This window comes from Venturia canescens, chromosome 4, assembly GCF_019457755.1.
Source record: "Venturia canescens isolate UGA chromosome 4, ASM1945775v1, whole genome shotgun sequence".
Taxonomy (NCBI): Eukaryota; Metazoa; Arthropoda; class Insecta; order Hymenoptera; family Ichneumonidae; genus Venturia; species Venturia canescens.
In genome coordinates, this window is record NC_057424.1 from 627,501 (window position 1) to 638,677 (window position 11,177).

Below are 11,177 nucleotides of genomic sequence, written 5' to 3' on the forward strand. Positions count from 1 at the left end.
TAAAAGAAGGGACATTCCAAGAGAGCCCGAGCCAATAGACATATCGAGTTCCTCTAGCAGCGAGAATGACACCACCGCTGACTCAGAGGACTCTAGTATCTTGGAAAATGACGATGAAAATGAACCGAATGAAGCTGAGGTCGATGATTACGACGACTCTCACGCTATGTGGCGAGCACGTATGGAAGAGAACATCCGTTCCATTAAACTTCCTGAGTCGAATAAATTCAATAACGAATGTACCAGGCTAGTTGAAGCCTGGGATACATTTAAAAGGGACGAACAAGAACTTGAAGCCCAAATCAACGAATTTGTCAGCAGGATAACAACCCTGTTAGTAGGCGACGAAGGTGTGCAAGCACAACCAAGAGGTTCGAGACCGGCAACAAGAACCAGACCAAGGCAAGTCGAATCAAGATACATGAACGGCAACCAACGCAGAAAACACGAATATGCGAGGTGCCAAGATATGTTTAAGAACTGCCCCAAACGACTGGCCGAAATCGCCATCTCGGGAGACTTTTCTTACGTCAAAGCAAGAAAAGACCCACCGCCAGTCAGAGACATCCGCGATCTTTATGATCAGTTATGGAGAGTGGAAGGACCTGAAAATACAGGCTTCATGCTCGGAGGAGGTCAGTACGAAGCGCTTAAAATCAATGACGTACTGAACCCAATACAGTGCAAAGAAGTAAAAGACCGAATAGCGCGAATGAAAAGTGGGTCAGCACCAGGCCTAGACGGCATCAAAAAGGGACACATCGCAAGATCCGGAGTAGCAGAACTCCTAACGATCTTGTTCAATATACTGTTACTGCACAACATCTTTCCAAACGAGTGGAGTAAAAACAGGACCACACTAATACCCAAAGACGGCAAAAATCATAATGACCTCAAGAACTGGAGACCGATTACAGTCGGCTCCATGTTGGGCCGGGTATTTGCAGGACTCGTTGACCAGAAGATGAGGAAATTTGTGAACCAATCAATTCGGCAAAAAGGATTTACGGCCGAGGATGGTTGTCGATCGAACACCCTCATCCTGGACAAAGCAATCGAGCAAATGAAGGGTGTACATGGAGGTGTAGTAATGGTGGCAGACGTATCAAAAGCATTCGATACAGTGCCCCATAAAGCGATAAGAACTGCGCTCATAAGAAAAAGAGTGCCGCACCATTTGATCACGTTAATCGAAAAGATGTATGAAAACTGCACTACATCTATTAAAGGACCTGGTGACGGAAGAGTAGAGATCGTTTTAAAGAGAGGAGTGAAACAGGGTGATCCACTCTCGCCTCTGCTCTTCAACCTTATAATGGACCCAATAATTGACGAACTTGACAGACAGGGTCAAGGAATATACATACAGGACGAAAACCTCTCAGTCCTAGCCTTTGCAGATGACATAGTCCTAATAGGGAAAGACATCGAGAGAGCGCAAACACAAACGAACGGGCTAGACGAGTACCTAACCAAGTTGGGTATGAGTCTATCAGCTCCGCAGTGCTCAGCCTTTAATATCGTAGCAGGCAATAGGACATGGTATACGCGAGATCCCGGGTTAGTGGTAAGAGGAGAGAATATACCCGAAATCAAAGCGGACGAATTCTCTAAGTACTTGGACACTAAATTCAGTCCATGGACCGGACTCCAAAGAGGGAAGGAGATTCCGAAGATCATGGAGGCAATTCGCAATGCACGAAACTTAAGCCTCAAACCGTATCAAAAAGTGGCTTTAATAACAACATACATCCTGCCACACTTTATGTATGAATTGACCGCAAGTCCACCAGCGGCGTCAATACTAAAGGTACTTGATACGGATATAAGGAATCAGATAAAGGAAATACTGAAGCTGCCACTATCGACGGCCACAGGATTCCTATATACCCCCAAAAGAGATGGAGGGCTGGGCCTCATCCGCATTACACGAGCGGTACAGCTTTTAACGCTTAAGAGTGGTATAACAACGGCCACATCTAATGACCCCATACTAAGGGCTATTAGATCGAACACCAAGTTCCAGAGGAAACTTGAAAGAAGCGCTGAAGTGCTGAAAATCGCCAGACCGGGTGGCTTGGATGAATATGAGAGAGCAAAGAACGACACCAGGCAGCGAGAGAGAACAGCGTGGAAAAATCTACACTCGCAAAGTCATGGAGTGGATGACTACAGGGGCGACAAGTTCGGGAACTGTTGGCTTAAAAATCCAGCATTATTAAAATCCTCTCGATTCCTAGACGCACTTAGGCTGCGCACGAATACCTTTGGGACGAGAGTGGTGCTCAGCAGAACAAAGGCCAATGCAGAAACAGTGTGTAGGAGATGTGGCCTTATGCCCGAAACCCTTGGTCATATCCTTGGGCAGTGTGTTGCTACCAAGCCAGCCAGGATTAAAAGGCATGACGAGATCAAAAACTTGATCGCAGAAAGATTGAGCAGTAGGCACATGGTGATGGTCGAGCCAACGATCGACGATAATGGGACGCTGAAGAAGCCGGACCTAGTCATCAAGACCGACAACGAAGCGATCATCGTGGACATCACCGTGCGCTACGAGAAGGGCTCATACCTGGCTGACGCTGACAAGGAGAAGCGGGAGAAATACAAGACCACCGCAACGCTCATGGCCCAACGCCTGGGAGTACCAACTGAACAAGTTCTGCCGGTGGTAGTTGGGAGCAGAGGAACCCTACCTCGGAGGACAATAACGACACTGGACAAGCTGGGAATAAACAAAAAGGACCGAATAACCATCGCACTGACGGCCCTAAGATCCTCGATCGAAATGGCGAACGCTTTTATTGATTATAACAACGGCCAATATCACCGGCCTGCTAATCTTAATCTTGACAACGTGCAACGTATGTCAGCCTAGGCGGTCGTAGCAACCCAGCCCAAAGGATCCAATTTTTAAAACATTGACATTGACTCATGAACATCATAGTCAGAAATATTTTTTATTAAGCCCGTGTCTTAAAGACGCGGTGCGAGTCGTATGGCACTGCGAACGACAGCATACGCAGTTTACTACGGCGGCGGAGCTAAGAGTTTAACTCTTAGGCGGACACCTCCACGAGGTCTTTCCCGGACAACGCTCAGAACATCGAGCGGCTAAGTTCCGCAAATCACTATGTGAACTCCGTTAACGCTAATTTTTCCAAGTCAGGCAGTAAGTTTGACGTGTTGGAGGCGAAGCGTATTATCGCCCCAACGATATGCCGTACGAGGAGGGATAACCTCGGAAGTCTACGGTCTGAAGTTACGGCGAACACCGGTCGTAACCACCGTACAGGAATATAGCCAAATGCCTCGTCATCTAATTAGTGACGCGCATGAATGGATTAACGAGATTCCCACTGTCCCTATCTACTGTCAGCTGCAAAGCAAAGTAGCGGGCTCGCGTTCATTCGTCGATATGTGGGAGGGGGTTAGCGCTGAGCGCCCTCGACCGTGACTCGTCCGATGCATAGCATCATGGTCGTGGAGGGAGCTCCACCAACACGAGTAGACTTGTCTATCCTCACGAAAGTGAGGTGAAGGTGTGCGGAGGTCCTGTACAGCTCGATAGGTGTGTCTGCCCGTCCCTACTCTGAGCTGCAGGATCTGTCGGTGAACGGTTTGTTGATAAGCGGGTTTCGCAGGGGAGGATCCAGGCGTCTTCGTGACCCGGTCCTTTCGGGCTTGGCGCTCCCGCGCACCCGAGCTGGCGTTGCCACCGCCTGGCTGGCTAGGAGCCTAAAGTGGAAGTAGGTCATGCTATGGCCTGCGAGTGTCTGACCAATGACATGCAAGATTGGGACCATGGGGACCGGGAAGCCCCTTCGGCGACTTCGGTCGTCGTTGCCCGGTCAGATGGGTTTGGCCTCGTGGGGGCAGTTGGTAGCGAGCGTGTGAGTTGCGCTAAAAATCAGCTCGAGAGCGGTCCCTCCTTAGGCCGTAGGGAGGTCCTAGAAAGTACTCCCCGCCTTACCAAGGTGTCTGCTCGGGCTAGCCCCCGAAAGGAAAATTGGGAGCCACGTGTGGCGCGCTGATACGGCGTATCCGGACTCCTCGCACTTGGGTGCCGTGTCGTAAGCCGACAGGCGGAGACGGCACGTTAAATACAACAGGTAGACGTATGTCCCTATCTCCGACGACGAAGAACCATAATTTCCTTTAGATATCGTCAACGCAAGCATGAGCGAGCTACGTAAAATCTCTCGGTCGGTGGACGCCCGGTGCGGGCGTCGCACGACCGACGAAAAATTTCGCCCAATTTCAAGGTACCTGGGCACGTAACCGCGCATTTTCCTCGACGCACGCCATCGGGGGAACGAACGTCGTCGGGAGACGTAGCGAAACTCGTCTCGTAGGGACTAACGGGGAAACGAGAAATCCTCGGTCGGTGGACGCCCCGTGCGGGCGTCGCACGACCGACGAAAAATTTCGCCCAATTTCAAGGTACCTGGGCACGTAACCGCGCATTTTCCTCGATGCACGCCATCGAGGGAACGAACGTCGTCGGGAGACGTAGCGAAACTCGTCTCGTAGGGTCTAACGGGGAAACGAGAAATCCTCGGTCGGTGGACGCCCCGTGCGGGCGTCGCACGACCGACGAAAAAAAGTCAGCACAATTACAGAGTCTCTGGGCACAAAACCGCGATGTTTCGTCTACGTAGGCTATCGGGAGAAAGGCGAATTTGGGATCGTCCGAATATCTCGAAATTTGCGTATCTTGTGAGTGTACTCGGCGCTCTTGACGCGTGTTGCGGTCGAACGGGTAAACGGCGGGCTTGGATACTCGCTCGAATCTTGAGTCCAATCCCACCGGATCGTCCACGTGTGCGTAACATTTGGATTAACGAAATTCCCACTGTCCCTATCTCCCCCCCCCCCCCCCCCCCCCGATGTGTTGCCACCTTGTCGATGGTGGGGGGGCTTCGTGTTCCAATGATCCGTCCGGGCCGAGCGGCTTAGCCGTGCGGGCCGGCGGGGAGGTTTCAACTAAGAGCAACACAAACCCGGGGTCTCTGGCTCCTCATCGGAGTCTCAGACTTGTCCCCGACCCGGCGTCTCTGGCGAATGCGGTGATTGTGTACAGCCCATAAACCGAGGAGGCCCCTTCGGATGGGGGGCATGACACGCCTTGGGCCGCGCGGTAGTACCGGGGCCCGACTCGGACTCGCTACCCGGGTGGGCTGCCCCGTAGCAACGCGTGTAAAAAGCCTGTGTCGCCCCTTCAGGCCCTGGTGGCACCAGGATGCGGAACCTGTTGGGGGGCCGGGTGTTGTAGGTGCCGAGGCCTGGCCGCAGCAAGCCGTGGACGTTCGGGGAGGGAATGGCGGTCTGGTGGCCCCTTCGAGGGGTTCGAGACCCCGGACAATAAGCCCTGGATGGCGGTCTTGGTTGGGCCCGGCCGACCCTGTCCCTACGGGACATGGTCGGTTAGGGACCGGCGGAGATTGTCATCTAGCGTAAGGGTGCGGTTAGGAGGGTGTAAGAGGGAGAGGAAGGGTTAGGCGTCGGAGCTGGGGATCCTCAGGAAAAGCCCCACTTTAAATGAATCATGTCCGAGATCGTTAAAGTTTCAATGGTGTCACTGGACAAAGGGCTATCCGCAGCCCAATCTTCGGGAGTAAGAGGGGAGAGTGCTGGAGGTGGCGTTGACACCTCGCACGTCAAGAAAGCGTCGACGGTGAGCAGGACCATCCCCATGGGTCCTCCTGCTTCGCCAGGGTTAAAGAGGAGAGCAGCCAGGTCAGAGGGCGATTCGGCTGGCGGCTCGTCAGCAGCTGAGTCCTGCATCTCAGCGAGCCGACCAGGACCAGTCTCGTCGAAGGGTGCTTTGGTAAGGGTGAAAAGGGTGTCGGCTAGGAAGAAGCAGGCATTTGCTGGAGGATCGGCGTCGTCCCGACCACGCTCGCAGTCTGATGGAGCGGTCTCCGATGTGAGCGGGTCAGAGCGTGGAATGGACGCCGATGGGAGTGAGTCGGAGGCCCCGGGGCCTTCGGGCACGGTGCAGCCCCGCCCTTTGGGAGAGACAGTGGAGGCGTTGGCGTCCGGTACGGGCACTCAACCGAAGGCCCCGTGGGAAGTCGTCCGGCGAAAGAAGCATCCGAAGAAGAAGGGCGTAGCGGGGCCTGAGCGTTCTCGCTCGGCTCCGCGTCGGACGCCTTCTGGACCAGCCGCTCCGGCGGCAGCGTCGGCCCCCGTGGCGGTGGAACTCCTGGTTCCGTCAACCGCCTTCGGTGGCAATGGTCCCCCGAGGGTGCTGAGCGTAACGGAGTTGATGGCTCGTGCCGAGCAATTGGTGGGCGAAGTCGGGGCCTACACGAAGGACCCGGCAAATAAAATTAACAAGGGTGTCGCCTCGTTCATCGAGGACAGAATGTCGGGGATGCTGTCGCTTCTCGTAGCAGCTACGGGGAAGGTAGAGAGCCTCACGGGTGAATGCGTGGGGTTGCGGTTTGCACAGGAGGCATTGGCGCGACGGGTCGGTACACCCACCGGCAGCGGTTGCCAGGGCCCGCGACTTGAGGCTCCTGCAGGACCCGGACGCGTGAGGACGTTCGCGGAGGCTGTTGGTCGGACACCCCAGCCCCAGGGGGGGGTGGTTCCCCGGCCGGTGGAGCCCGGGGCTCTTCCTCGACGCCGTCCGGTGCGGCGGGAGCCGCGGGTCCCCGAGCACGCTGTGCTTATCAAGGCAGCGGAGGGGCCAATGGGACCAGCCGAGGTGAAGGAAAAGCTGAAGAAGCTGGTGAACCCGGGGTCGGCCTCGGTCTGCGTCTTGGGCGTGAGAACTGTGCGAGGAGGGGTGCTCGTGGAGACGAGCAAGCAGGAGGAGCTACAGTTCTTCCGTGAGAGCGAGGCCATCCGCGAAGGTGGCTTGACGGTGACGGCGCCGGTGGCGCCGAGGAAAAGCGTTTGCGTGTTTTCGGTGCCCCAGGGAGAGACGGAGGAAACGATACTGACCGCTCTTCGAGTCCAGAGCGTCCCTACTATGGAGGAAGCGGACTTTCGCGAGGCTGTCAGGCTGGGACGGAGATTCAGGACGAGAGGAGGTGTCCCAAGGGCATCCAATTGGGTGCTGGAAGCCACGCCCGAGGTTGCGACCGCGATAGTGGCGAAGGGGCGTGTTCTCCTGGGATGGGAATCGTGCGTGGTCCGGGACTACGTGGACGCGGACCGGTGCTTCCGGTGCCTGCGCTTCGGCCACTCGCCGGCGTTCTGCCGTAGGCGAACGCTGACGTGTGCCTGGTGTGCGGGTGACGGCCACTCTGCTGCGGCGTGCCCGGCCAGGGAGGCTCCTCCCTGTTGCGTGAATTGCAGGGAGGCCGGCCTCGAGTCCGCCCACAGGGCACTGGACGGGGCGTGCCCGTTGTACAGGGGTGCGATCGCTGACGGGCGGAATGCGGCAATGGAGGAGCGGGCCCGCTCGGTGGCTCGGGCAGGTCTCGCCTCAGGCAGCGGAAATGGCTGATCAGCCCTCCCCTGGTCGCGGCGCCGGTGGGTTGGAGGACCAGGAGCCAGTTGGGCTCCGTGTCCTTCAGCTGAACTGCCGGCGGTCCCGGGGGGTGATGGCCGAGCTCGGCCAGGTCCTCGTTGAGGGCCGCTACGCCGCCGCCCTGCTGCAAGAGCCTTATCTGCGGCGGGGGGGTGTCGTCGCGGGGCTCCCGGCCTGGATGCGCGTATTTCAGAGCGGCGACGGTAAGTCGGCCGTGGTCCTCTCGGACGCGACGCTCGATGCCACAGTGGTTACTGTGCCTGGCGGTGAAGAGGGTGCTACGGTGTGGGTTCGCGGTGTTTTTGGTACTATGTACCTATGCTCCGTGTACTGCCGCCACGGGGCGCCGCTCGACAGCTATTTCCAGTATCTGGAATGGGTTTTTACCCAGCTGCGAGAGGCTCCCGTGATGGCAGGCATGGATGCGAACGCCGTGTCCCGCCTGTGGCACTCCAAGAACCGCATGAGAGGGGCCGAGAACGAGGCGCGGGGTGGGGAGTTCGAGAACTTCATAGTCGCTTGCGACTTGGAGGTCCTGAACGAGCCGTCCCGCGAGTTCACGTTCGACGGGCCAGCGGGTAGGTCGGATGTCGACGTCACTCTGGCGAAGGGTGTTGACCGCGTGTACCGGACGAGGTGGGAAATCCTGCCGGATCTGGTGCACTCGGACCACAACGCGATTTGTGTGACCCTTCTTCGGAGAGACGGAGACGCCGATCTTCCGCTGCCTGTATACAGGTGGCGGACCGCCGGCGTGGACTGGGGCGCTTATGGCGCCGCCTTGGGACAGGCAGCGGCGGGCGTCGACCGCGAGGCACTCGCGGCGGGGGGGCCTGTCGCCTTCGCTGAGGCGGTCACGGCCTTGATTCAAGGCGTGAACGACTCTCGGCTGGAGGCGGCGGGCACGGGGCCGCGAAAGAGATCCCGCTGGTGGTGCCGGGAGCTGACCTCGGCGAGGAGGCTCGCGAGGCGGGGCAGGGTGGCCCTGCAGCGGTCAAGGCGGCGTGAGGACCCTCCAGAGGATCAGGCGGCGCTCCGGGTGGCCTACAGGGGGCTGTACCGGAGCTATCACCGCCTGGTCCTCGAGAAAAAGGAGGGAGATTGGCGAGCGTTTGTGGGCGAGGTGGGCAACGCGGACTCCTGGGGAGCCGTTTATCGGATCCTCCGGGGTCGGCGGGGTCCGGTCGACATCGGCGGCGTGAGGGTCGGGGGGGCGCTTGCAACCTCATGGGAAGCAAGCGCCAGGGCACTTCTGGATCACTTCTTCCCGCGGCTTCCCGAACGGGAGCCCCGGGAGGATGTGGTCCATCGGGTTCCTGATCCCCCTGCCCACATAACGCCGGTGGAGATGAACCTCGCCCTGGGGAGGATGAGGGTAAACAGCGCGCCTGGACCGGACGGTATCACCGTCAAAATGGTCCGGGCGCTGGCGACGTACGCCCCGAACTTGACCTTGGCCATGTACAACGGCTGCCTGGAAGCTGGAGTGTTCCCACCCCAGTGGAAAAGCGCCCGCGTCGTGGCCATACTCAAAGGTCCCGAGAGGCCGCCCGGCGAGGCCGGGTCGTATCGGCCGATCAGTCTCCTCCCGGCTCTTGGCAAGCTGCTGGAGAAGATCCTCGTCCAGAGGTTGGAGGCAAGAGAGGTTCACTCCCTCTCGGACCGGCAGTTCGGCTTTAGGGCTGGAAGGAGTACCGAGGACGCGTGGCACCTGGCTATGAGGGTGGTTCGTGAGTCCCCCTATAAATACACACTCGGAACGTTTGTGGATTTTAAGGGGGCCTTCGATCACCTGAGCTGGGACACGATCCTTGGGATTCTGGGCGCCGCCGGATGTCCCGAATTGGGTGTCTGGCGGAGCTTTTTCAGCGGTCGGCGGGCGTTCATGGCCTCTCGGTTTGGTCGTGTTGAGCTGGACGTCGTTCGGGGCTGCCCTCAGGGATCAATGTCCCGGCCTTATTCTCTGGAATCTGGCTCTGGACCCCCTGTTGAGGCGGCTCCGTAACGCGGAGATCGAGGTCGTCGCCTATGCCGACGACACGCTCCTGATCTCCTCGGGGGACACGCGTCGGAGCGTAGAGACTCGAGCGACCCAGTCCCTCGAGATGGTGAGGGAGTGGGGTGTCAATGCCGCGGTCGAAATCTCCAGGGATAAGACCGTGAGCATGGTGCTCAGCGGAACCTTCGCGGGCAACAGGCACCCCAGTGTCCTCCTGGACAGGGGCGCCGTGCCGTACAGGGAGGAGGTCCGGTACCTGGGGATACTCGTGGGTGAGCGGCTTACTTTTTGGCCCCACCTGCGGGAGATCCGGGAAAAGATCACCTCCCTGGTGTATCAACTTCGGCGAGTGATGCGGCGGGACTGGGGCCTTCGGCGTCGGACCATCGGGTCCTGGTACCGGGGGCTCTTCGTCCCGTGCGCGATGTACGGCGCCTCCGTTTGGGGGGGCTTTGTGAGGGCGAGAGCGACGGCGCGCGTCTTGCTCAACAGGGCCCAGCGCCCGGTCCTCCTCGCCACGCTATCAGTATGCCGCACCGTCTCTACGGAGGCGATGACGGTGCTGATGGGGGAGCTTCCATGGGACTTGGAGGCGAAATACTTCGAGGCGGGGTATTTCCTCCGCCAAGGAGTGCCCGTCCCGTGGACGATCCCCGGAGCGAATGGGGAGGAGATATCGGGTACGGGGGCCCGGGCGTGCGAGGGCGTGTGGGCCGAATGGCGAGAGCGCTGGCGGGAGTGCGAGAGGGGCGGGACGACGCGCCTCTTCATTCCCGACCCAGCAGGGCCTGCGGAGCACCTGAGGGGGAGTTGCTTCGGCCTCCCGACGGGGTATTTGCTCACCGGACACGGGTCGCTGAACGAGTTTCTCTTTAGAAGAGGACTCCAGGCGTCCCCAATGTGTTCGTGTGGTGAGGCGGAGGAAACTTCTCCTCATGTCCTGCTGGACTGCCCGTTGTACGAGGAACGGAGGGATTTAGTGGTTTTGGACGTCCGGCGGGGCGAAGATGGTGCCTGGGATACTCGCGGGGTTGCCTCCTCTCCCGAGAGTTTCCGGGCTCTAAGGAGCTTCGCGGGCTGGGCCTTCGACAGGAGGCCCCGCGCCGGCGAAGGGGAATAGATGGGGGTTTGGTAGGGAGTCTACGCAGGGAAGGAGACAGGAAGCCCGGTGCAAGTTGCCCGGTGCCTACCCTGGAGCCTTTCGGGTCTGGCGCACCCGCGTACCCGAGCTGGCCGACCGCTGCCTGGCTGGTTTAGAGCCTTATGCGGAGTGGGCCGAGTAGGCCTGCGAGTGTCCGACCAATGACATGCAGGATTGGTACCGCGGGGGCCGGGGCGCCCTGCGATGGCTTGTGTCATCGCACCCCGGCCGTAATGGAGTTGGACTCGCGGGGGTAGTGGTTTCACGCGTGTGACTTGCGCAACATCTCAATTCGGGTGCGGCCCAGCACAGGCCGTAGGGAGGTTGGAAAGTACTCCCCCCTTTTTGCCAAGGGGCCGGTCCGGGCTAAGCCACCGGGCAGGAATTGGTAGCTGTCTCGGTTCTGGCACGGTGCATAACGCGCGTGCAAGGATCCGGGGCGGTGCGCTGGTTGGGCGTGATCCCAACCCCACGCACTTGGGTGCCGTGTCGTATGCCGACAGGCGGAGACGGCACGTTAAATACAACAGGTCGACGTATGTCCCTAAATT